A 27269-nucleotide genomic window follows, 5' to 3' on the forward strand; every position below is an offset into this window, starting at 1 on the left:
TTAGTGCCATCAATGGCGAAATGGCAGCTCATTTAAATCCCACGTTATGGATGGCATTTTAAAGAGGCCGCCATCGCCTGCTTGTTCTTACAAGCTACCATTCAAAGTGCTACCATTGCGCTTGGCACGGTGTTGACCTGCAGTTGCTATGAAAAGCATCGAGTATTTTCCGACCAAGACAGTGGCAGTTTGTGTGACATTTGGCGCTAAGTACGGCACGTAGCAAACGACGAAGGCTGCAGCGATAAAACAGGTAGCGAAACGAAAGCACATTTATACAGCGCCGCATCTAGTGTCACTGCCTTTAGGTTGTAAAAAAGGGCGCTCATGCGGTTTATAATCATTTCGTGCTGAAAACCCTTAACGATGTAGCTTTAGTCAAACGAGTATGATTTTTACTATAATATCCCCACAAATAATCTGAATTCTTTTTTGAAATGCATATCAGAAGAATTTGAAATAGAAGGTCTAATATATTATAGAAGCTATAAGGACTGGTGAAGGCTTGAAGAGAACATATTTTGAGAAAAGGTGATTTACTTCGGAACAGTTGCTACTGACCTTACTATAGTGGTTATTTTTCTAACTTCAAGAGGAAAACTTAACTAGGTACTCTTGAGAGAGCATCAGGAAACGTTAGAAAATAAGCTGATACGGAATGAGAATATTTCTTGAAATAATCAGCTTGGAGAATGGAAAATAAATGACTTAGTAAGTAGAACAATTTGTGGGCGAACAAGTGGACCTTGAAACTGGCTGTGGCTAAAGAATATTTAGCTTTTGGCAAATGGTGTTGAGTAAGAATAAGATCACGAGCACTGTCGCAAAACTTCTCCGAAAAAAATTGGCGCAAAGAGCTTCCGTGTACAAGTGAAACTAAAACGAGGGGCAGGAAGAGAATTTTTTGGCAAAAAACAAATATATTGGGAATTCCTCAGGAAAGCAGCAAAGAGCAGTAAAAAATCCGACGCTTTACAGATCCAGAGATACGAGAAGCCTTTGGGAAAATGCACCCCTTCTAATTCAACTTAGCAACACATATTGAGCAGATTGAAGGGGATAAGAGATTAATAAGGTAGATAGGTAAATATTTATGGCTACCTCGATTTTAGCACCTTATAATTGTGTCGCCCCATTTGCGATTTCTCTTTCTCCTTGAAAAAAACCAGAACAAAAAAGACAAAAATAAAATGAATGTTCTAATTTTATAGTTCTTACAATCCCGTGAATGTCCGTTGAGCTCAGGTCTCTGCTAAAAGAAAAACACAAACGTTTTTGAAGTTCTCAAAAAATGAATACGGGGTTTCACATGGGCATTCTAATGTTACACTAGATACCGGCCATACGATTGCCAAGCTCGGAACCCCCAGAAAGAAGGAGCAGGAAGTAAGGGATCTCATTCAGCACTTCTTATGTGAAAGCTCAGCGTATATACGCTTCAGATTTTTAAAGCAACAATATCACGAGGACCTGTAAATCTGATTTTAGTTATATTGCAATAGGACTCGGGGAGACGCTCCTGGACCCCATCAAATATACTTTTTTATGAAAATCCCACCTAACCTAACTTGGTCATACGTCCAGTACGAGGTCTGGAGGTCTGACTTGGTAATATTTATTACCTTAAAACCTATTATAGTGCGAAATTACCATTCGGTAATGTCCAGGTTCGAAACCCCGAGGCTCAAATATATATATATATATAATTGGCGCGTACACCCTTTTTGGGTGTTTGACTCAAATACCAAATCATAAAAAAGTATTTTTAATAGCGAGCGGCACATGGCAGGTAATAAAAATAATCATCAATCAAAAAAACTGTAGGTCCTCCCTTTGCGGAAGAGCATCAAGATGCGCCCCACGAGGAGCTCGGACAAATACCCAAAAAAGAGTGATAGTGCCTTTTACATATATTTATATTATTTAGATCACCCGATCTAGATCGGCTTACTGCTTCAAGTATTATAAAACTTGTGATAAACAATTGTATAACTCTTTCTTTAATTTTGAAATATTTTTTTCCATGCCAACTATAAAATACATTCATATGCCTCAATACCACTTCACCTTCACACGTACAAATACGCCTCTGCACTACCTCTCTAAGACGGCAAAGCAATCTCTCAAAGCATCCTATCAACGCTCTGTTGTCTGGCTAAACTTTTGGATACATTTGGCTCAGTACGAGCATTGCATGGCATTAATGTTGCACGTTGTAAGTGTGCTAACACGAAAATGATGCAATAGATGACAATTTAGTGTAGATGAATGTAGCGGGACTCCAGAGCAAGCATTGAAGACGATGGAGTTCTGAAATACCCGCGATAGAATGTGAAAGTGTAGTCGAGACTAGATTTTCTGCACACTGCAACTGTACAATGCAGAGCGAGCACGGAACGCACACACTAACAATTTATGCGCTTTGCGTTCCCATTTTGCGATAATCCTCTTTTCGCATTTGCCGCATTCGCGTGTGACAAAGAAGTGCAACAACTTCGTAGAAGGCGAAACTTCGATGGGAATAAAATCCGAAGTGTGTGGGTGAAAATATGGAGGAGAATCGTGGAAGTTGCTAGGAAGTTTAAATGGCAGATGTGCTACTGTTTGCATAACTAATTTTTTGTGACATTTTAACGAATGCAAAATATGTATAAGCGGCAGCTGGAAAAATTTTAGCAGGGGGTAAGTGATAAGGAGATGATAAGGGAGGTAAGTGATACGGTTATTGCATTCTTAGCCCCAATAATCCGTTTGCTGGCAGAGTAGCTGAATGGGTTTGTGCGTGAATATGCAAAGATTTTCTAACGGCGGTTACTCTTTCGACAGATATTCATCTTACGCCAAGTTTTGGAACATATCCTTGAAAGTAGAATCGACACACACCATCTTTTCGTCAACTTCCAAGCGAAAAAGAAGTTACCTGTATGCCGATATGTCTGACTTTGAAATCCCCGCAAAACTAATTTGGCTATGCAAGATGACGGGTAGCATTTTTGGACAATTAACACCGTATTTTTCCGACGACTCCTCTAAGGAGGATATTAAATCTCTTGGATATGCAGGTAACACGCGGAAAAGCTAGGTTTACTATTTAACCCCCATTGCAAATGCTGTGTGGACTTTAGGTTAGGTTAGGTTGTGGTGGCAGTCGGTCCGTATGACCAGCTCACTTAAACCTCACAGGTCCGTTGTGATACCACTGTGCGACACGGGAACCTTGTTTATTTACTTTCGTGAAACCATTTTGAGGCTCTTATGAAGCGCAGGATTGGTCTAATCCCCGCGCCAGATAGTTTTGTAAGAGAATTGAAAAAGTGTTTATCTAGACAACCTGCTCTGATTTTAGCTAAGGCTAGACAATTGCAAAGGAAATGCTCTACTGTTTCTTCCTCCTCTTCATCTCTGCAGCTTCGACAATATTCATGGGAGAATACTCCAGTCTCAAGGAATGCCTGCCAAATAGCCAGTGGCCGGTGACACAAGGCACGACCTTCGAGATATCTTCTCTTGAGAGGCTAAGCAATTCCTTTGTTCTTTTCTTGTTTATTTGTGGCCATAGTAGCCTGGCTGTTACGCATGTATCTTCTTCTTCCCATGACCTATTGGCCTCATGGATAATGTTGTTTTTTACTATTAATTTACTCGTGGCCAAAGGTACTCCAATGGTACTTTTATCACTGAGCAGTTGAAGAGCAGTACCTTTTCTGGCCAGCTCATCAGCTTTAAAGTTTCCTTCAATATCTCTGTGTCCGGGAACCCAAATAAGGCTGACCTTGAATACGACGCTAATATCATTTAGGGCTGCTCGGCATTCCTGTGCAACCTTTGATCTTAGTATACCCGCATTCATTGATTTAATAGCCGCTTGGCTATCCGAGAATATGTTTATAGTCGTTTTTGTTACGGCATGCAAATTTAGGTATGTAGACACTTCTTTTATAGCTAGAACCTCTGCCTGATAGACGCTGCAGTAGTCTGGTAGTCGAACGGATAGTTCCAGTCCTAATTCTTTCGAAAATACTCCATAGCCAACTTTATCGTCTAGCTTGGAGCCATCTGTATAAAAATGTAATTCCCCTCTTCTCCATGGCCTTGGTGTTTGCCACTCCCTTCTTGACGGTATATGGTACTTGTCTTGAAGAGCTTGCCGAAGTTAAGTCTAGGAGTAGAATAGTCTATTTCTTGTTTGTGACTGTTCAGTGTGCAAAATACAGGCGTGGCCAAACCGCCGTTCTTTCCATAGCGCCATACTTTTGAGTCTAAGCGCCGAGGCGGCGGCCACGTTTTTCCCTACGAGATTTAGTGCAGGCAAATTGATTAGCACTTCTAGCGCTTTATTTGGAGTAGTCCTTAGAGCACCTGAGATGCATAAAAGAGCTGTTCTTTGGACCTTACTCATGATTTTAGCGTAACTCGCCTTTAGAGCAGATGGCCACCATACAAGTATTCCATATAATAAGATTGGTCTAACTACCGAAGTATATAGCCAATGAGTAATGCGAGGTGTTAACCCCCATTTAATACCGACCGCTCTTTTGCAAGTATATAATGCAACGTTGGCCTCTTTTACTCTTTCCTCAATATTAGGTTTTCATGTGAGTTTCCTATCGAATATGAGTCCTAAGTACTTGACATTCTCTCTTAAAGGAATCTCCACACCCTTGAAGCGTGTGATTATAGGAAGCCTATATTTCCTTGTGAAGAGAATTATTTCAGTTTTTGCGGGATTTATAGCGAGTCCCCTATTTTCAGTCCAGCTCCTAAGCGTGGCCATGTTAGAGCGCAGAATGTCCATGAGGGTGCTAGGATATCTGCCTTTAACAGCAATTGCTAGGTCATCTACGTATGCAGTGACGTGGCAACCTCCTCTCTCCAGGGTCAGCAATAGCGAGTTTACCGCCAAAATCCAGAGGAGAGGGGAGAGGACACCACCTTAAGGTGTGCCTCTGTAGACCTGTCTGCTTATGGTAGTGCTGCCTAAATTTGCCGTTATCTTCCTTCTGACGAGTATTGTTTCTATCAGGGCAACAACGTGTGGTTCAACTCCAAAGTCTTCTAAAGCATCTACTATAGCGCTCGCCTTTATACAAGGTGGCGCAAAAGTAACCTTGCGATGTTTTTTGGCTGTAATTAAAAAAAAAAAGAAAAACTTTGACTCTTCTTGTGGATTTTTATTTGGTCTTTAAATTTTTTTTTACATCAAGTCGAGAATATGATGTCATGTAAATGGCCGCCGCCACAGTTGATTGCCATTTGAGCCCTTTTTATGGCATTTTCCATCACTTTGGCCAAAACTTCCGACGATAGGTCCCCACATTCTTGACGGATATTGTCTTTAAGAGCTGCAAGAGTCTGAGGCTTGTTGACATAAACCCGCGACTTCAAAAAGCCCCACAAAAAGAAGTCTGGAGCGGTCAAATCAGGCGATCTTGCTGGCCAGTGCAAATCGCCAAAACGGGAGATTAGGCGCCCGGGAAATGCATCCTTCAGCATATCGGTTGTAGCACGTGCAATGTGTGCCGTTGCACCGTCCTGTTGGAACCACATGTTTTCCAATCCCAATTCATCAAGTTGCGGCAAAAAGAACTCGTTGATCATTTCTCTGTAGCGCTCACCATTCACAGTAACCGGTTGGCCCGCGACGTCTTCGAAGAAAAAAGGTCCGATGACTCCTCCAGGAAAAACAGCACACCCTACAGTGACTTTGAGCGGGTGTAATGGCTCTTCGTGGGTTACACGCGGATTTTTAGTGCCCCAGAAGCGTAAATTTTGCTTATTTACGTACCCGCTAAGATGGAATTGGGCGTCATCACTCATGATTATTTTTGATGAAAAATCACCTTCCTCTTGGTGGTGATTAAGGATGGCTTGAGCGTATGTTAGATGCGATTGGCGGTCAGCAGCTAACAGCTGATGCACCGTCTGGACTTTGTACGGAAACATCTTCAAATCTTGTACCAAAATTCGTTGTAAAGACCGTCGACTGATACCCATTTGCGTGGCACGTCGTCTGGTCGATATCGACGGCGCTTCCATGACATCCTCGGCTACAGCAGCAATATTCTCTGCAGAACGGCTACTCCGGGGTCTGCCACGCCTGGCAGCATCTCGTGTTGTGCCAGTCTCTTCGAGGCGAGCGGCTAAACGTCGCAGTGTTTCACCAGTAGGCGTTGGATGGCGAGGAAATCTGCGACGAAATTCACGTTGTGCCAAAGTCCCCGACCGATTCCGCGCTCTGGAGCAGTATAGCGTAACATTGTTTATAAACGTGTATTTCGCATGTGTTTACTACACAAATGTCAAAACAGAACTGACATTGGGGGCCAATCGCAAAGTTTATAGCATTTTCTGATAGGAGGATTACTTTAGCGCCACCTGTTATTGTTGAAGGCGCCTTCTATATCTACCATGGCGAACTCTTTATCTGATAAACATTTTTCCACCAACCCGACAAGCGAGTGTACGGCGGTTTCTGTAGATTTCCCCTTAGTATAGGAATGCTGCGCCGGGGAGAATTTATTTATTGATATAGCGCCCCGTATGTACTCGTCCACTATCCTCTCTAGAATTTTGAGGAGGAAAGACGTAAGACTAATTGGTCTGAAGTCTTTGGGGTGAGTGTGTGAGGACCTGCCTGCCTTGGGTATGAAAGAGACTTTTGTCTCTCTCCACCCTAGCGGAATGTAGCCCATGTTAAGGCAACTTCTAATGATGATTTTAATGAACCGTGAGGCAATAACCCGTGATTTCTGCAATTACACAGGATATATACCGTCTAGTCCAAGTGATTTATAAGGACCAAAAGTGTTGATGGCCCATTTAATCTTTGCGTTTGTGAATAATAGACTTCCTAAGTTGGATCTGTGGGGACTTTTCAGAGAAGGAGATTGTTGAGCACTTTCTATGTAAATGTTCGGGTTTGGCAGCTAAACGATTAAGGTCGCTAGGTGCTCCATTTTTCGACTGCCTGGGGCAGTGCGCCGACCTAAATTTCATCAATCTTCTCCCTTACATCAACAGCTCTGCCCGGCTGTAGATATCATTCTGTTGGAGGTCTCATAATGGTATCGAAACGGCGCTTTAGTGCTACTTTGGGACTGCCAGAGTGGTACTTCGACCATTTCCCCAACCTATCAACCAGTTCACATCTCACACCATATGAAAGTGATGGAAAAATATTCAGATGTAACTGAAAGGAAGGTCAGACATTCCCGTAATAATATCGAGGACATTATCTACATATGCTCATCAGGCCTTTGTTGTTGCGTCTTTCCCCGAAAAAATATCGGTCTCCTTAAAGGGGCTTATACTAGTCTCCAGCCAATCGCGTGTCATTAAAATTAACAGAAAAATTATTACTGTATTAGGAATTTCGTTTGATTTTCGACACCAATGTAGCAGATCTTTGAAGTAACTGATAAATGCCTGTCTATACGAGTATATCAGCTTACAAAAGTATTTCAATACCAAGTTGAGCTTTTGGTCGCTTGCCTCTCGAATAGCCACCAGCAAACCCACACTTGATGTTCAAAAATTGATTAACTAATCTCAAAGCAAATTGTCAAATGACACGTTGCACGCGCTTAGTTGCAACAACAGAAATAGAATACTACAGCTGGACGTATAACTGTATCTATGCCCGAATGTGCGTGAGTTTTGCGACTGCTGAAATCATTAGGATGCTTGTTGAATGCAACACGCCAGCCAATGCGACCGGATTGATGCTGCCAATTCATGCAACATTTTGTAATATGAACGCATCGGCAGTTTAGAACACAGCCATACGTATATATTTATATGTAATACATGGCCACCCCGTCGAGGTCACCATCCGCCGCAGTATTTACAAAAGTGATAAAATCATCAGATTAATTTGCGATTTTTCGTGCATTCGCTCGAATTGCTCTGCGCACAAAGCAAGAACGGAGTATGAGAGGTATGTGTGTGTGTGGGTGATGAGGTTGAGGAAGCGTGCAGCCTCTTTGGTTTTACATTTTGTGTGCAGCAAAGGGCTTTCTTTCTCGTATTCCCCCGCTTTATTGTGACTACAAACGCTTTGTTGTTATATTATTGTACACTGCTGCAGAAGTCGCAGCAGCGAAAGCATCATTTTTCAACGTGCGTCACGTGCCACAGGCCGCATGCGAGCGCAATTATGCTGAAAACATTTATTTTCGCTTGCGCTTTGTTTGTGTTGTTTTTATTTTTTAGTTGTATTTTTAAGTTCAGCGGCAGTGTTGCAAGAACTAATGATTGTTTTTGCAACACAGCGAAAGTCTATGCGGTATTTATGTATGTATATTGAAAGTAGGTGGTTTTTGTGCCGCTGTGGCATTGACTATGCGGTTGGTTGTCTCGCTGGCTGACTGGCTGCCCTTATGACGGTTCCGCCTGCGCGTGCGATAAAATATTCAATGAGAAATCAGCAGCGAGGCTATTTGAAAACGGAGATGTTGCAACAATTTCCATCACATCTGTGTGTTTGTTTTTGCTTTCAATCCGAAAAATTATTTTTTTGTGCCCCTCTAGTTTTTATGATAGTAGTTTTTGTTTGTTTGAATTGCGTCACAGCTATTTGTTATTGTTACTTTTGTTGTAACTTATCAACGCCCGCAATCTTTGCAACACGCTCTGTAGCACACGACCTTCCTGTCGCCGCCCACCCTCTTTCAAATGTTGAGCTACAGCTGCCTTCATGGCGATTTCCTACCAGATACTCCATCAATGTGCCGCCAATGTACGTTTGTTTGTTTTAAAAAGTGTTGCAATATACTTTTTTATATACAAATTATTATTTTTAACCGAAGGGTGACAGTTTCCTAATTTTCCAATTCCTGAACTCTACGTGTGACTCTTCCCTCTCGCTCTCTATGCCTATTTTCGTGGGCACTGATTGCGAGGGTGTATTTTGTATTGGTGATTCTGCATCACATTTATATAAAAATAAAGATAATTTATATGGCACCCGATGTCTCATTGCTTCATTGTTCGATGCGACCGGCGCCTTTTATCGACTCGCGTTCGGTAATTATATGGTTTCCTTAGCTTAAGTGGCGTGTTCCTGTACAAAATTGCTTATTTTCGTTGTGTAAGTATCGAGTGACTTTCAGATCATCTCTGTAGATTACAAAGTTTCGTGAGAAGAACTTTCCGACTTATGCTTGAGACATCCGTCTATGAGGTGCGGTTAGACACATGCAGTTAACCGACTTCTCATACATGGAATGTTCTGTTCTGATATCGCTAGATCCCATGCTGTTCTCATTCGCACCTAAATCATTAGGCGTCATTGACGAGCCCTCTTAGTCTATATAGTCTTAGCCTTAGTTTTAGATTAATACTACGTACATCTCATAAGTTAATGCAGTTACTGAAGGTCTTTGGCTTGCTCCTAAAAAACGGTATGCCCTAAAGCGAAGAGAGTGATCTACTCAGTTGGATGAGACGGGAAGGCTAGTGGAGGATTCGTATGCGAGAAACACCCTATTCAACTTGAATTTATGTTTTTTCAACTAGTGGTAGCTCTTGGCAAAATACCAGTTGGTTTGTTGCTGACAAATGTGGAACTTTTTATGTAGATCAATATTTTTTCTGATAGCCAATATATGCACTAAGTTAGAGGGACACTACACGAAACTAAATGGATGATGAACCTTCTAAAACCAAAATGAGATGGTTTCTCCAGTGAAGTGATTTCTCCGTGCAAAGAGAGAGGAAAGGTTCACTGGTCTAACTATGTTTTGCTCTTGAATAGGTGGAGAAAACTCTCGTTATTGGTTTCTTAACCAGTTACCATAAATGTGTATGCGTTTGGAGAGATTCAATAAAACTTCGATTCTTATTTGTGGTAGCTGTCTGGGCGATGATGAGATTAACTTGTATCAGCATCTACCCCTTAGCTACCTAGCTTTCGCGAAGATAAGGTTTAGACATATTGGCTCTCACTTTTTGACCACTGAGGACACTGAGGAAACTTTTGCCATCCGTTCTTCTCGCTCTTAATATATTTATAGTTGGCGCGTACATCCTTTTATTTGGTTTTGGTTGAGGACTCCTCCGATTTGTGGTGTGCGTCTTGATGTTTTTCAATACCTGATTGAAATTTGTCGAGTCTACCTTGAAGGCCATTGGCACACATTTCTGTTAAGATAGGCTCGAGAAATAACAGTAATGAAAGAAAATATTAATGATATGTGAGAAAACGAGGTCGAGCTACCGAAATACCAGCAAGAAATTATATTCTTGGTATGCTAGAATAGAAGGAATGTGTTTAAGAATAAACAAATAAATGAATGCATGAAGAAATATAAACCAAAAAATTATCAAAATATAGAGTGTTGTTTATTTTAATAATAGGCCAACGGTTACCCTTTTCTCACCCAATCGACATAAAGTACACAGTCCCCATTTCTGATGGGTTCTCTTTGTTTTGGGACCGAGTTATGAAATTCATCATCCTTGTAAGGAGATCAAACTAACGATTTCTTAAAGTTGCAAAGAGCAGTTCATATAACAAAGATGCTGGAATGAGAGTTCAAATCTGTTTTACATAGTTTAAGAAAAGATACCTACAGAACCTTGATTGTCGAGAGGAAACATTTAGATTAACAATCCCCTGAGCACATAGCTATAAAAATATTTATTGGTCATTGATTTTGAAAGTACCTATGGTGGAGTTTCTAGGCAGATATGGGGATCACCCTTTAAATAAAGGTATTCTGAAAATATTATGCACCTAATATGCTTTTAAAACAAAGTACCTGAGATCTAAGAAAAGTAAAGCTCACCATTTAGAATGACTACCAGAATCAGGGATGCCATCGTATTTGTTCTTAATCCTTCTTGTCATCGTACTAAGCGAAACAAACGAAGAATACCCAAACAGTATGCGTGCGGATTTTTACAATATTAGCTAAGCCAATGAAATTTAAATGAAAGCCAATCACTTTGAATATTTGGAAGTAGATCTCCAAGACTTTCCAACACCAAAACAGTTGGTCTACGCATAAATACCTAAAAACAAAAAAAAAAAACAAGTTTGTACTCGTTGTCACCACAAACATCAGCCTGCTATATATTAAAGTAGGATATGCCGATGACATGGCCATAATTAGGGTGGCTAAAACAAGTAGCGAATTAGCGATAAAACGCACCACAATTATCGCTACGGTGGAGGCATGACTCCAAGAAAACGAACTAGAACTAGCGGAGCACTAAACCGAGCTAGTGCTACTAATCAGTCGGAGAAAGGTGGAACGGGTCTCCCTTAGAGTTGGAGGTCACACTATAGAGTCCAATACATATCTAAGGTGTATGACGTCGGGGTCTTCATAGACCACAGGCTATGTTTCTAGGAAGCAAGCTGGTTATAAACCTGCTAATGAGTGTAACTGCCTTTCCAGAATTATGCCGAACTTTGAAGGATAAATTGTTGTGCAGCATAAATCGTATATCAGAGAGCTGAAAGAGGCACGCAGGTTAACCAATCTCAGAGTGTGTAGGGCTTACCGTACAGTCTTCGACGTAGTAGCCGCTGTATTCGCTGGGAGGTTACCCATTGACCTCGAAGATGACTGCGACGGGATGATCAAGCTGCACGAGCCAATGATGCAACAAGAAGTTAATTTTCCTGGTCTGCGAATTAAAGGTTTCAATGTTGGTACAACGGGGAACTGACAGAAATGAGAGGTGGGGGCGATTTTAGTCCGTCGCCGCTTTGTGAATCGGGCATGCATAGAGCAAGGGCTATAAGTATATTTAGATGACTTAACCTCCAAGTCCGCACAAGCTATGATATTACACCCCAAGAATTCTCACGTGGTTAGGTTAGGTTAGGTTAGGTTTGGCAGTTTGTTAACGCTAATCCATCTCTGATTTGTAGACCTGATTAATGCGTCCTTAATGAGAAGCTTACAAGTTGCGAGAGGTATCTCCATAAGATTACTTATGTCTGGCAAGCAGGTACCTTCTCTTGCAAGTTGGTCTGCCCTACAGTTCCCTGGTATATCTCTGTGGCCTGGAACCCAGCACAAGATTATACGATATTGTTTGGTCATCTCATTTAGAGATTGGCGACAACGTAAGACACTCCTTGATGTTGTTTGGAATGCATCCAGGGCTCGTAGGGCAGCTTGGCTGTCTGATAGAATGCAGATATCCGTTGATGATATTCTGTTTATCTTTAGCCATTTTAAGGCTTCATGAATAGCGTTTATTTCCGCTTGAAAAACACTACAGTGATCCGGTAGTTTAAAGGATTCACTAATAGAAAGCTCTTCGCAAAATAACCCTGATCCTACACCGGTATCCATTTTAGACCCGTCCGTGTAGATCTTAACGGGTGTGTTGGGTGTTGGATCTTCTTCAAACCATTCCAGTCTAGAAGGGATTTTCATTAGGAAATTCCTTTCGAAGCAGAGAATGGGAGGATGATAATCGCAGTCACTGGGTATATCCGTGTAGGAGTCTAAGATGGTCGAATGTCCCTGTGTGACAGTCTTCCATTGTGAGCTCGCTTTGAGCCTTACAGCGGAGCAGGCCGCTAAGTATTTGCAGAAGAGATCTAGGGGTGGCAGATGTAGTATGATATCCAAAGCCATGGATGGCGTGGTTTTCATGACGCCACATATTGCTAATTCCGCTGATCTCTGCACCTTATTCAATAAATTAGAATAGGTTTTTTTCTGCATAGCACACCAACAGACAACATTTCCATATAGAAGGATGGGTCTGACGACAGCAGTGTAATGAGCAACCTCAGGTTTAATTCCCCAGGTCTTACCTAAAGCTCTCTTACAGGCATAAAAAGCTAGGTTCGCTTTCCTGACTCTTTCTAAGATGTTTGACTTCCAAGTTAGTTTCCTATCTATGATTAGTCCCAAGTACTTGGTTTCTTCCGAAATCACAAGAGCTTCCCCCTTGAGCATAATTGGACTTAGTTGAGGGATTTTGTGTTTCCTAGTGAACAATATAAGTTGTGTTTTGTCTGGGTTAACTCCTAGACCACACTTTCCTGCCCACCTAGAAAGTATTTCTAGAGCATTTTGTATTAGGTCTCTTAATGTAGATACAAATTTACCAGAGACAGCAATGACAACATCATCGGCGTAAGCTATCACCTTACAGCCCACCGATTCCAGTATTAACAGAAGTTTATTTACAACTGCGTTCCATAGAAACGGTGAGAGGACTCCGCCTTGCGGTGTACCTCTACTTACCGATCTCCTGAGCACCGATTCTCCTAGTTCCGCTTCAATGATTCTGCTATTTAGCATTTTGCCAATGAAGCCTACCAAGCCCGGTTCTACCCCAAGATCAGTGAGTGCTGCAGTAATTGCCCCCCCTTCGACATTGTTAAAGGCCCCTTCAATATCAAGGAAAGCGGCTAAAGTAAACTCCTGTTTGTGCAGTGAACTCTCTGCCGTGTAAAGGTTATGTAGAGCCGTCTCTACCGATTTCCCTTTCGTGTAGGCATGTTGTGACGTAGAGATAAGATTTCTATCTATAGTTAGGCTTAAATGAAATACTATCACGTGACTGTCCACATCTTCCTAAACCATTACTTAGGGCAGATATTCCACATTTTTTTTGGCAACATGTTTTCTGATTGAGCCTATGATTTGCAGGCGCACCTAGACATGGATCAATCATATCTCTCGTAGACCTCACATAGGAATTAAAATCTTAGTCTTGGACTGTAATTCAAAAGACCAGTGCAGGTGCTGTCGGTTGAAAAATAAGTTCTGCGATTTTTGAAACCAAGCAGAGAATACGATACAGGTGGAGAGAGAGCTCTTCAACGTTCTGTGTTTTATAAGCAGTTTTTATGAAATTCCTAACAGTATTTGGTTAATATCGATATTTTCAGATCAAAGTTGTCACAATTTAATGGAACAATACGAGCGTCACCAAATACGCATGCAGAGGCACTCCGCAGGGTGAAGTACTATCGTTACGTGGCATGGTTACGTGGCATATGCAGATAGCATAGCTATAGTAGTTACGGGAAAGTACCTCGACACCATCAGTAACGTGATGAAGAACACACTTAAAACGTTACACCAATGGACATCTCGCCCAGGGCTAGGGATAAACGCCGAAAAAACGGACATGGTACTTTCTACCAGGGGTATTCACCTATAGAACCTTCGGACACAGCTCAATAGGAAAGTAGAGCTCAAGTTGCACAGACTACATGACTCTGCACCGTAATTGTTAAAGAAGGTTTCGTACTACAATTCAAAAGGAGGGATGGCACAAAGGCATGAAGCTTGGTCATAGGACTTTTCACATCTATACAGATGGCTCTAAAACTTTAGGCGGAGTGCGAGCGGGCATTTACTGCTCAAAACTAAGGATAAGGCAGCCTATCAAGCAGAACAATATTTTCCAAGCGGAAGTTTTTGCTGTGGGGAAAGCCGCAGAGCTAGGCTACACTAGAACAAGAAAGAACTCCACAATTAATATTTACGTGTACAGCAAGCAGCAATAAAAGCAATAAGCTCATACTGTATTAAGCCCAAAAATGTTCAACGGATCAAGGAAGCCATACAAAGGCTAGCCGCAAACAGAAGGCTGCATATCTATTGGGTACCTGATCACAAAGGCATTATGGGGAAGGCAATAGTAGGTGAGATAATATAGCAAAAAGTGCTGTTAGACTACCATTTGAACAAGAGAACGACATACCAAAACCTCTAAATACTATATACAACGAAATGGACGTCTACATGGAAAAACTAGTGAAAGCTAGGTGGACTAATTTGACCACATGCAAAACAGCAAAAGTTATGTGTAGAACTAACGACAAAAAACTGACTCAATACGTACTTACGCTCTCGCGAAAGGACTGCAGAACTATCATAGGTATGCTAACAGGTCATAATATATTGGCTGCATATGCGTACAAGATAGGGATTGCTAACACGGACAAATGCAGGAAATGCAGAGAGGATGTTGAGGAAACTTTAGAACACCTTCTGTGCGTCTGCCAGCATTATTAAAAATGCGTTTCAAGTGCCTGGGAGCCCCATTGTTTGAGGGTCTTGAGGACGTCTCAAAAGCGGATCTCCCAGCTCTGCTTACATTCGCCAAAAGCGTTGACATCCTACATGATGTCTACTTTCAGTATTCATAGAGGTCGGTCTCCATCTGGTATCGCTAGGGACCAAAAGGTCTATGCGTGGCTTATAGCCAACCAGGCTTACCTAACCTAACCTTTGACAAGTTAACATAGTTTCGAGAATTGGTCAATAACACTAAAGCAAATTAAGTTAAGAACAAAATTTTATTATCGGCCTACACAACAGTCTCGTTCTAACTCAGCTCTGTGATTCCAGTGTTGCTTCCACAATGGGAAGCTTTCTTGGTAATCTTCCGAGTTTTCCTTCCGGTACCGTGGTTACAACTTTATAATGAATTCCGTTGATATGTGACTACAACTTGATGAAGAAAAAAATTGCATTGGGTCATATCACAACTGCGGCAGAGTTGGCATACGTTTTGTCATCAAAAGCCCAGATCAACGCGCCGTCGTGATGTAAGATGTCGCCACTTCTTGGAGATTCGAACTACATGCATCATAAAGCTAATAGCTTAGTTTTATCGCTAGTTGAAGTCAGAGTTTGTAACATTTTTCGGTTGCTCATATTTCGCTGGACATATACTGTATGGGGAGATAAGGCTAAGTAAAAGTTTATAATTGATTATAGGTAATTACTGAGCGTGGAAATTAAATTTTTCCTTCTTAAATCTTAATTATCGTCAACTAGCAATTAACAGCAACAAAAAGTTTTTAAATGTTCGGCCATATTAAGAAAGAATAATTTATTTCACTATAAGCTGACGTAATTTCATATTTCCTGTTGATAATTACTTCCAGGAAAAGTATGCATTATATATTTCTATTCAGTTAAAGAAGTCATGTAATATTCCAACAACAATTTATATGTATATATATAAAAGGAACGAGATTGCTGAAAGAGCTCGCAGTTCTCTAAATCAGTTAGTTAGGTAAAGTTAGTTAGCACTTCGCTGTCATGGACCTTCAAGAGTTCGACAATTTATTCGGCATACGGCGTACTATAAAAGTGGCGAAACTTATGGGACTCTGGCGTTACGAGGGAGCCGCGAAAATACCTTACATTCTCTACTCCTATCTGCTGCACTTCATATTCATAGTTCCCTTCGTTATTATGATGTTCGTAGATGCCGCACAAGCATCAAACTTGGATGATTTCGCCAACTCCATGTACATGGCACTCACCCAGGTGGGACTACTGGCAAAACTAGTGAATAACTGGTGCAACACCAAGTTGTTGATTGGATTTTTTGCAGTATTCACGGAAGATCCACTATTTCAATCTCATAACGCAGAGGAACGCCGGGAATGGTCACGTGTGCAGAGATTGTTTAGATGGCTAGCATTTTTCTACATCTCAATGTGTATAATTGGCGTGACCTTAGCCTTCGTGAGCGTACTCTTCAGTCCGCAGTGTGAGCTACCGTTTCCATATGCCCCACCTTTTGATTGGTGCACTAAGCCCAACTACTGGTATGCTTACTTCTACGAGCTGCTGGCATCAGTGATCAGCTGTTTAACGAACTCTTCCTTCGATTTGATATATTCTTATATGCTACTTCAATTATCATTATATTTTAAACTGATTTGCGGACGTTTAGAGCGAATGGGAGAGCTGGAAGGAGACGCCTCGACGAAGGGTTTTAGTGAGGAGAAGTTTCGCATTGATTTTTGTGAAGTTGCGCGATTGGATGCGCGCACAAAGCAGTGAGTGGAGGAGATGTTGGAATTGATGTGTTGTCAAATTTCATTTTAAATTTATAACTTTTTCCTTTAGGCTAACGCAAAAGTGCGAGCAGTTCGTCTCATTTCCATTTTTCATTCAAATGTTTTGTTCAGCCTTTGTACTTTGCTTTAGCGCCTATCGTTTGCAGAAGGTAAATATCATCTTGTTTTTTATAGAAATATTCCTTTATTTCATTCTTTTTATAAACAATTTTTTTAATTCCTCTCAAAGTTACGGATTTTGGAGAATCCATCACCATTTGTAGCGATCATTCAAGTGTTGCTGATTATGGTTTTACAAATTTTTATGCCTTGCTTTTACGGCAGTGAGCTCATGAAATATTCCAGCGAGTTGAATAATGCTATGTACAGCAGCGCATGGTTTCAGTGCTCTCCAGGGATGCGCAAATATTTGGTCATCTACATGGAAATGCTGCAGCGTCCGGTGCGCGTCCGCGCTGCAAACTTATTCGACATCAACTTAGAAGTCTTTATGAAGGTTTCTAGTTTTTTAAAATTTTCCGATTTATTGCAACCTGACAATTTTATGTTTGTTTTGTTCTTTAAAGATTATGAAAAACACCTACAGCTTGTTGGCTCTTTTGCTCAATATGAACAACTGAAATGTGGAGGAGGACTGGAATGAAATAAAATTATTTGGAGCTATTTTATTACACAAGTTTTAAAATATGTATCCTCAAGTTATACAGAAAATATTGAATAATCATTTATGTGTTTGGTGATTTTAATTTCCCGAATATTATAGGTTCAAAAAATTTATTTAAACTGGATCTTTTACCAATGAAGTTCTAAAATCTATTTCTTCGTTGTTCATAATATTTTAGGTCTTAATTCGGTGCAAATTAATTCTTATTAAATAAACTGAATAGAAATTTATATCTCATTTTTGTCAGCGACAGTGTCGATTTTAACATTTCGGATAGTCTCAGTCGCAACAGATATACGACAATGCGATAGCTTTGCCTTAGCTTAAGCCCAATCCTCTTCATTACCATAAAGGATGAAATCATAAATGATGTAAATGATGGAATCTAAGGACTTCAAATCTCTAACTCTGAGGTAAAAATATTATGCAGTGCTCATGGCGAATTTAGAAGATGGTCTTGAAAGTTTACTATATACGTTCGAAAAATGTTTGGGCGAGGTCCTCCTCCTATTTGTGGCGTGTGTGTTGATGTTGTTCCATAAATGGAGGGACCTGCAGTTTCAAGCCGTCTCCAAACGGCAGATGATTTTTTGATGAGGAGCTTTTTTATGGCAGAAGTGCATTCAGAGGTTTGCCAATACCTGCCGAGGGGCGACCACCATTAGAAAACCCTTTTTTATTAATTTTGATGTTTCACGGAGGTTCGAACGTCTTCCAAATGGTAGTCATGCGCCAACGCATTCGGCTACGTTTTGGAAAAATTCAATATGCAAATATCAGCATCAAAAACTAAATTGCTAACAATTTTAAAGGCCCGGTTAAGATACAAGCTAGCCGTATATGGCAAAAGCATCGAGCAGGTCGTGGAATTTAATTACCTGACCACCAAAAAGGCACAGTCAAAAAATATCATAGGTGATGTACAAAATCAATGCTAGCCCCGAACGGGTACAACTACGACAGAGCGAATAATATCCATCATCGAAATGCGAACGGCGAGATACGAGAGGTATGCGAAATCATTGACATGGTAAAATGGAGTCGTAAGAGAGGCAAATAGTGGAACAAACAAGTAAAGACAATAGGCGACACTCGGTTGGCAAAGCTTGTGATGAAAGGTCAACTTAATGCGGCACGACTTCCAGGAAGACCGCCAAGGCGTTGGCCCGAGTGTTGAACGTCTGAGTCCCGATCCAAATGATGCAATAATTATATATTATTTTAAAAACAATGAAGGCTTGTAATTTTGTTAATTAAAAAAATCAAAAAAAAAAGGATATAATCAACCGCCGCTAAAGCATGCATGGTTTTCAATATCTTCAAAGATAAGATGATTTGTACTAACACTCAAAATACACATCGGCTTCTAATCGATCTTACCCATCTGGAGGAAGTGCAACCTGTTTTGCTACCTGCTAGTATCTTCTCCGAGTCAGATGGCTCAAGCAGAGACATTAAAAACTGTATTAGAAACGTAACACAGCTCTACGTCCAGTCTGGAAGTGATCACACATTTCGCAAAGTAAAGCTGTAGATTTTTAATTCTAATGCAAAATCTTCTCTACTCTATGCCTGTGACACGTGGAATGCAACAGCGGTCGATATAAACGCACTGCAAGTTTTCACTGATGTATGCCTTCACAAAATCCAGAAAATCTTCTGCCCAAACACAATTTCGATTGTTGATCTGTGGAGAACAGCTCAGCAAACCCTAATACTCCTTGAGATTTGCAGAGGAAAATGGATTTGTCCTTCGTGGACAATGTAAGGGCTTAACAAGAATTGCTATTAAGTGTAATTCCCAAGGCAGCCGTTGATGGGAAAGGCCATCGAACTCTTCGTGAGGATTGTTGGATTTGGAAACGCGCTGCATAAATTTAGCCTGAAATGAAGCTAAGAAGCTCGCACAGAACAGATGTGAGTGGAATAATTTTTTTCTGGCCCTCTGTTCCTCCTTGGAACCATAAGAAATAATAAATAAATAATTAAAGCCAGTAAGACATAATTTATTGATTTCAGAAAACATATTTAAAAAGAAAGTAAAAATAAAATTTTGTTTACGAAATTTTCGGTGAAATTTTTTTATATCATTACTGGGAACACTCCTTGTTTTAATTTTTTGATTGAAAGCTGAAACTAATATATGATCAGCAATCCATCCCCAAGTAACGGATGGAGTGGACTCGAAAAGGAGTGTTGCAACATCACCACGAAAACGGAGCAAAACTTTTACAAATGCGACACTGACATTTTTGTTTAAGAATCAACTATTTAAAAACAAAAGCGTTATGTAAAAATATTGAAGTTGGAAACGTAAAAAATGGAAATCAAAAGAGAGAACATTAAAGCTAAGGAAAAGTTGACACAAGTGTTAGAGAAAAGTACAGGAACACGAGTTTTGGGTAACAGAACTAGATCTGAAATAAAGTCTGTTTAACTGAAATCTACTTTAATTTTATTATCATTAAGGCCGTTGATGTTTTTAGTTATTCGAATTGTTGATTATTTACATACAACTACATTACAACTTTTTTCTATAAAATTATATTACAATTTACAAGTTAATATGAGAAATTTACAAGGCATGATCAATTGTCCCTGTAATGATCCAGGGCACAGGGTGTCCGATGGCAGAAATAGGAATTAAAATCTACAGTAAAAAATACTTACTAATAGTTAAAGTTTAAATACAAACTTTTTCCTCAATGATAACCGTTACTTCGAAAAGACTTTTGAAAATCGGCCTCCCTTCTCAATTCGGAATGTCATTAACCTTGCCAACGATATTTTCTTTAAGTGCTGGTAGCTGGGTTTCTTCCATAAACTTTGGTTTTGAGGTACGCCACAGAAAAAAGTTAATAAAGGTAGGATAAATCACCGAAACGGCTTATCAGTTAGGTAAGAAATCACGTAGTATCGTCATTCTATCGTCAGTCATGGGCGGCGTGGCTCCCTCTTGCTGGCAGTTATGATTTCGAAGTTGTGTTGGCTTTCTTTATTTAGGAACCAGCATTAACACCGATAATAATGTCAGCATTTAAATCCACAATCTTGTCCACAAGTTTTATTTTGGACTAAGTAATATAGATAATTGAGTAGTAAAGTCCTCTCTCGATCAATAGACCTAACTGACGATGAAGCGTCCCTTGGAGTGTTTGAGAGTAGGATTCTGCAGAAGACTTTTGGAACTTTGTACGTTAGCGACGGTGAGTATCGTAGGCAATGGAGCGATGAGCTTTATGAGCTTTACGACGACATAGACATAGCGCAGCGAATAAAGATCAAGCGTCTCCGTTGCTGCGTCATGTCGTCCGAATGGATACAAACGCTCCTGCGCTGAAAGTATATATTGCGGTACCAGCTGGTGGTCGCCGGCGAATCAGGTGGAGACGAACTTGGTTTCACGTGGTGTTACCAGCTTTCGCCCGAGAAAGAAACGACTGGCGCGCTTTTTAAATCTCGGCCGAAATTGCCTAAGCGATTATTGCGCCAATTAAGTAGAAGTAGAAGAAGATTTACTGGAAATATGACTATAAATACTTTCAATACAATTCAAAGGAACTAGCGACATGGACTATATACTTATATATAAGTATATATCGGCTGTTCAACCATAATTGTTATTCCTAATCAGTTTTAAATATAAAGAACAAATCAAGCTATTTTTATCACAACTTTGAGAGCTTCATTTTATTTGCTAGTTGAAGTTAAAGTTTTTAATATTTTCCGGTCGCTCATAATTCATTGAACAGGCACTGTATATAGGGATAAGGCTAAGAAAAAGTTTAAAATTGATTACAGATAATTACTCAGCGTGGAAAATAAAGTTTTCCTTTTAAACCCATTCAAATTATCAATTAACAACAACCGCGGTCGGGGCCGAATGACCTGGTGCGTGACTACCATTTGGAAGTTCGTGGGTACGAATCTCTGTACACAAAATATCAAAATGTTAGAAATCGTTTTTTCTAATAGCGGTCGCCCCTCGGCAGGCAGTGGCAAGACTCCGAGTGTATTTATACCATGAAAAAAGCTCCTCATAAAAAAATCATTTGCCGTTCGAAATCGGCTTAAAACTGTAGGTCCCTCTATTTGTGGAACAACATCAACGTGCATGCCACCAGGAGGAGGAGCTCGGCCAAACACTTAACATAAGTGTACCCGCCAACTATTTATTAATTTTTTTAACTAACAGCAACAAAAACCGTTTTAAATAATTGATTTCACTACAAGCTGGCGTAATTAGTTTTCCTTGTTGATAATTACTACCAGGGAAAGTATCCATTCTTCCATTCCATTCATTCCAAATTAAGTTAACCCTCCACTCACACCCTAAAGTATAGTCTATTACATTAAAAACGTAAGAGATATTAAGTTTCTATATGTTTTGCATCAAACCCCTGAATTAAAATTAAATCTGAAAATTCAAAGAGCTCAGAACACAAAAGGTGAAGTATAAAATACTGAAAGTGGAAACGTATTCCCACTTTTGCATGTATAGGGTGGGTCATGTAAAATTTGCTTTTTGTATCGGCTATAAAAAAAAAAACTAATCAATATTTTTTCAAACCTTTTTTATTTTATTTTCAAGATTGAACATTGTCATTTATGAGTGAAAAATAATATCGTTCAAATGACTGCCACGACTGGATCACTGCATTTTGAGCACGTCTAACGTGTTTTACGATATATTTTATCGTAAATCACACACAGCTTACGATAGCCTTTTACTGCAGTTGTACCTGATGACGACGACTAATTAATGATCCGCCCATCATATCGACGATCTAATTATTTTTGCACGAGCTGCTTGGAAAGCGAATGTGAGCTTTCATGTCGTGCTTCCATTTTATTAGATGGATGAAAAGTCGTATATATATTTTGTGTGTAGCTAACACAGCTACGTCTAAAAGGTTAAATAAGTATGCGTAGAGCCAGCGATGAGTTCCGCGCTTGTATGTGTACCTTCCAAGCAAGTGTACCTTCGAGTCTACGCCGGTTTTTTTCTTAATGTAATTATGTATTGCCTCCGGCTTCTTTTGAGTACCTCGAGTGCTCATATCATAGTGCACTGTGGGAAGCAGCAAAGCGCACTTTCTTTTCGGAACATAACTGACCATAGACGAGTCGTTGATGTCGGCATAGTGGAAATCAAACAATAATAAGTGTACTTCACGGCTTCTATTTGATCGAGACCCCTCTGGAAAGCAAGTCTTAGTCTTGTGTCAGGTTCTCACATATGTTACACTGTTGGACAAGAGATCTTTGCACAGTGGGAGTGATGTAAACAAATTACCGCCCAAAACTGTTCGACTCGCATTGTAATAGTTGTGATCTAAACCTTCTCTCCAACATTTCTCCATTGCTGAGCCTCTGAAGGTTTGCCGGTGTAAAGGAAATTCAGTAATTCCATCGCAGACCCACAATACCTTAATTCCATACCTTGCCGGTTTCTAGGAACGTACTGTGTTCAACATGTTCGACAAGGCCGTGATCGTGCTCGCATGGTTTGAACCAGTGCAGCCGTAAAAATTGTAAATAATACTAACTTCATTAAAACTTGCAAGAGAACTTATGGCATAATTAAGTATGCAAGTTTCAGCTCTGCATATTCATAAATAATATCACAAAGTCGTTTTCAAAATCCGAATCGGTGCAGCTTTACCAAGGTAGTCACAGAAGGGTTATGTACAAGTAAGTAAGCCATGTAACATTACAACAACAGCAGCATTGATTTTCTAAAATAAAATTGTGTATTGGTTAATAAGAAATAAAATTCAAAAACCAGTTTAAATAAGGAATGTGAATTTTCAGCTTAGTTAAGCTTCTGAGGCACCACATTTCGACTAGTAAAGCGATGGAGATCGTATGCCACGAAGTAATTCATTAAAACGATGCGACCACATCACTGAAGCCAAAGGTCTCCTAAGTGTACTCATCAGCAGCCGTAAGAGGGTTGAAAGGGTTTATCTCAGAGTTGGTGACATCATCATCGAGTCCAAAGCATTTGTGAAATACTTAGACGCCTTGGTGGTTCATTGAATTAGTTGCCGAGATCACTTGGAGTACGCCAGCAAGAAAGCTGTCATTGCGATGGTAATAGCGATCAGCGGAGGACCAAAACAGCAGGCAGGACAGATAATGGCTGGAATCGTGAGGTCTATCCTCCTATATGGAGCAATAGTCTGGTGTGACGCATTCAAAAGCGCTACATATGTACGAAACATTACATCCACGTATCGCTTGTATGCTCTTAGAGCACTATGCTTTCTGGACTAAGACAGACACCGCTAATCATAGCTGGCCCATCTCCACTCGACCTGATAGCGCAGGAGATGTGTGAAGTGAGAGCGATGAAGCCCAACCGAGGTCGAAGCGACCAATTGGCACACAGAAAAATTGGCCAGTGGCAGACAAGAAAGCACGGTTCCAGGGAAAGCACGGGGAAGTAGACTACTAACTCAAGCAAATCCTTAGCGGTCGTGACCGGTTTAAAGCATACCTTTATCATACACTCCGTATTGTGAGCAGTTGACGAAGATACGGATAAACTGGAAGATAGTCTGGGCTGCAGCGTCACGCCCGAGAAATTGCCATTGATGCTGGTGAGCGACGACACATGGAACGAAGTACAGCAGATGGCTGTCGAAATAATAGAGCAACTACGGCATATCGAGTAATTAAGGAGGATAGCCGAACCTTAAGAAAATGCATAAATCAGCAAACCTACGCAGGGGTGAAATTGCAAGTAAGCTGACGATACCACACTTAAAAACTAACTTTTCTATGCTATGGACAGAGACGGGGGTGACTCTTTTGAAATGAGAAAAAGTGGGTGGAAAGAGATAGATACTTCGTTAAACGTAGCGCATCAGGATAGTAACTGACGCTGACAGCCTCTCGATGAAATGGTTCACGCTAATACCGGGTGATCGGCACTTTGGCGATAAAACGTTTAGTTCCGGTTAAAGCACCACACTGACGGCGTTAGGTTACCGCTGCCTTCTCCTCATAAAAAAAATATCTCCTAGACTCGATAAATAAGTGACGGTAGTACCGGGATATTGACACTTTGGCGATAAGCGGTTTAGTTCGGGTCAAGGTACTACACTTTTTTAAGTTAAGTTAAGTTTTCGATGCAAGGCGGCCGCCGTGGCCGAATGGGTTGGCGCGTGAATATATCGTAATAATCCATTCGGAATTCAGAGAGAGAACGTCGGTTCGAATCTTGGTGAAAGATCAAAAATTAAGAAAAACATTTTTTTAATAGCGGTCGCCCCTCGGCAGGCAATGGCAAATCTGCGAGTGTATTTCTGCCATGAAAAAAACTCCTCATAAAAAAAATATCTGCCGTTCGGAGTCGGTCCCTCCCTTTGTGGAACAACATCAAGACGCACCTCACAAATAGGAGGAGGATCTCGGCCAAACACGCAAAAAGGGTGTACGCGCCAATTATATATATATATATAAGTTTTCGATGCCTCATCCTCATTACAAAAAAACCGCATTTTAAGGAAAGTTTCGCACAGATTCTCGTATACGTGCCGCCATTGCCTGAGTTTTGTTTTCACACTGGAAGTATGCATCGATTTTGCACCTCAAACCCCATCAGTCCGTGCAGTTTTCAGGGTAGAAGGCTTAAAAGGGTAGTTGATCGGCTACACATGGGCTAACGCCGCTGCAAATGCAACAATTTGCTTTAATAATGTACACATTGTAACGTTGTATGTGAAAATTCTTCATTCAAAAATTTGGAAATAAATTTTAACAAGTCATATAAAGCGTGCAGGAAGAAGCGAAATGTTTCTCAGATAAAGAATTCAGGCAAATGGATTTGCCAACCTTCCAAAAAAATTTTGTTATCAAGCCGGAAGAGAGAAATAAAATCAATATCGTATCCGATTATACCCAAAATTCGAAATGTTGAAACCGCAAACTTCAATTGTCGAAATTTGGCATACACTTTTTCACATATTCATGCGTACTACAAATATTTGAGATAACAAATTTACGGAATTTCAATAGACAATAGGAGAACTCACACAACCATACGAAAAACGATTAGTCAGAAAACCCAAAAAGTAGAGCACACAAAAAAAGCTACCAAAGGAAGGACATAAGGACATTCACAAATATGTGTGAAGTGATTTTATAGAGGAAAGTACATTCATGTATGTATGCGCGTGTATGTGGTATATGTACAGTTAAGTAACCTCAAAGCATTAGATTAAAATACGCAAAATTACAAATTCACACATACGCAAACAAGAATATCATTAGGTACAGAGCTATGTAGCTGGGTAAATACGTGATTCGGGTATGAAGAGGAAACCACGCTAATTTTCATTATGCGTGCATCGGCGCAGTGAAGTGTGCAACTTTTCAGCATGCAGCATGTGGCAGTGCAGTGATATAAAATCAACAATAACATACGAATTGCCCGGATATCCGAGTGTATTTGCACAACGGCGGCTGACCCGTCGGTCACTTGATGGCTGTGTTAGCGCACTGATGGCCAACAGACGATGCTCGAATTGCTCCGTTGATGCAACACAAACGCTTGGGCTAGTTCACGCGTGGCGTTATCAACGCTTTGATGCAAAGCCATTCAATTGAAGCCATTCAATGAAGAGGCCATTACGAATGAGGCGAACATGAAGCGGCAATTGAGCAGAGATGGCCAGCTGGCACATACTACTTATGAGCGTTATGCTGTTTGGACTGTATTGGTGTTGTTGTTGGTGTGGAGAATTGCTGCCACAATCTACTGGTGGGGGTTGACAATTGAAGGCTACATATTTTGGGTATCAAATAAAAGTACTCGAATGTGAAACAAATGAATTTTGCAAACAATGGAAAACTAACAAATGCATTTCTGCTACTATGTATATGGTATACATACAGGGTGCGTGCGGTATTGGCGGACAACTTGAGAGTAAAACTGATTGGCTTTTATTTTCAACAACTTTACGAAATTTTACACAACATTAACTTCATTAGCTGTAATAACCTCGTCGAACCGGGCCCACAACGATTGCATGCCCGTATCAAATGCTCCTTATTCATATTGACCATAAAGGGAATTATTTGCAACCTGTAGAGAAGAAATAGTGTTATGAAGATGCTTATTGGTTTCACGCTCAACTATTCCCCCTACGTAATAATCCAGAGGGTTAAAGTTTGTGAAGTTTGACGGCCATAAGCACAGAGTTATGTGATGATGGAAATTTTCAGTTATTCAATCTTTATTAGAACCTCGATATATGCAGCAGACTTGTCTCGAAATCTTTGAGTAAAGAAGTGTTAGGGCATAACATGCCCTTTGTTTCTCACAACACCTAAAATCTAAAGAGTGGCAGGAAACATCGCGTGCTTGACAACAGGAACCTCTAAAGGATTGGAACATAGCCATCTGTCATTTCTGCGATCGATCTTTTGGTCTTGGTCAACATTTTTTTTCGTGAGAAAAAAACCATAACATCTCAGACGCTTCAGGGTACTTAATTTTGTTTAGAAGACGTTTTGATCGGATCACTCGCTGCTCTCGTGTTAGCGTCGATATAAACTGTCTTCTGCGCATAACGTAGGACTAAAACCGGAGATCTTCTTGAACAACTCGATCGATAACATAAAGCTCCCTCGCAATGGCCCTCATCGATTTTGAATGGACTTGACAGTGATCGATTGCACTTTTGAATAAATTTTGCAGATTGGACAGTGTCAGAACGTTCTTCGTGTTTTCTGCGTTTTGCAACGGATTCTATTTATATCACCGGCTAATGCTTCCAATTCACGACG

The 27269-nt window shown here is 40.5% G+C and overlaps 1 pseudogene; it reads left to right on the forward strand.

Moving 5' to 3' along the window:
- Nucleotides 1-13386: 13386 nt before the first annotated feature.
- LOC129248822 (odorant receptor 94b-like) lies at nt 13387-24151 on the forward strand (annotated as a pseudogene).
- Nucleotides 24152-27269: the final 3118 nt, after the last annotated feature.

Source organism: Anastrepha obliqua, chromosome 5, assembly GCF_027943255.1.
Source record: "Anastrepha obliqua isolate idAnaObli1 chromosome 5, idAnaObli1_1.0, whole genome shotgun sequence".
Classification (NCBI taxonomy): Eukaryota; Metazoa; Arthropoda; class Insecta; order Diptera; family Tephritidae; genus Anastrepha; species Anastrepha obliqua.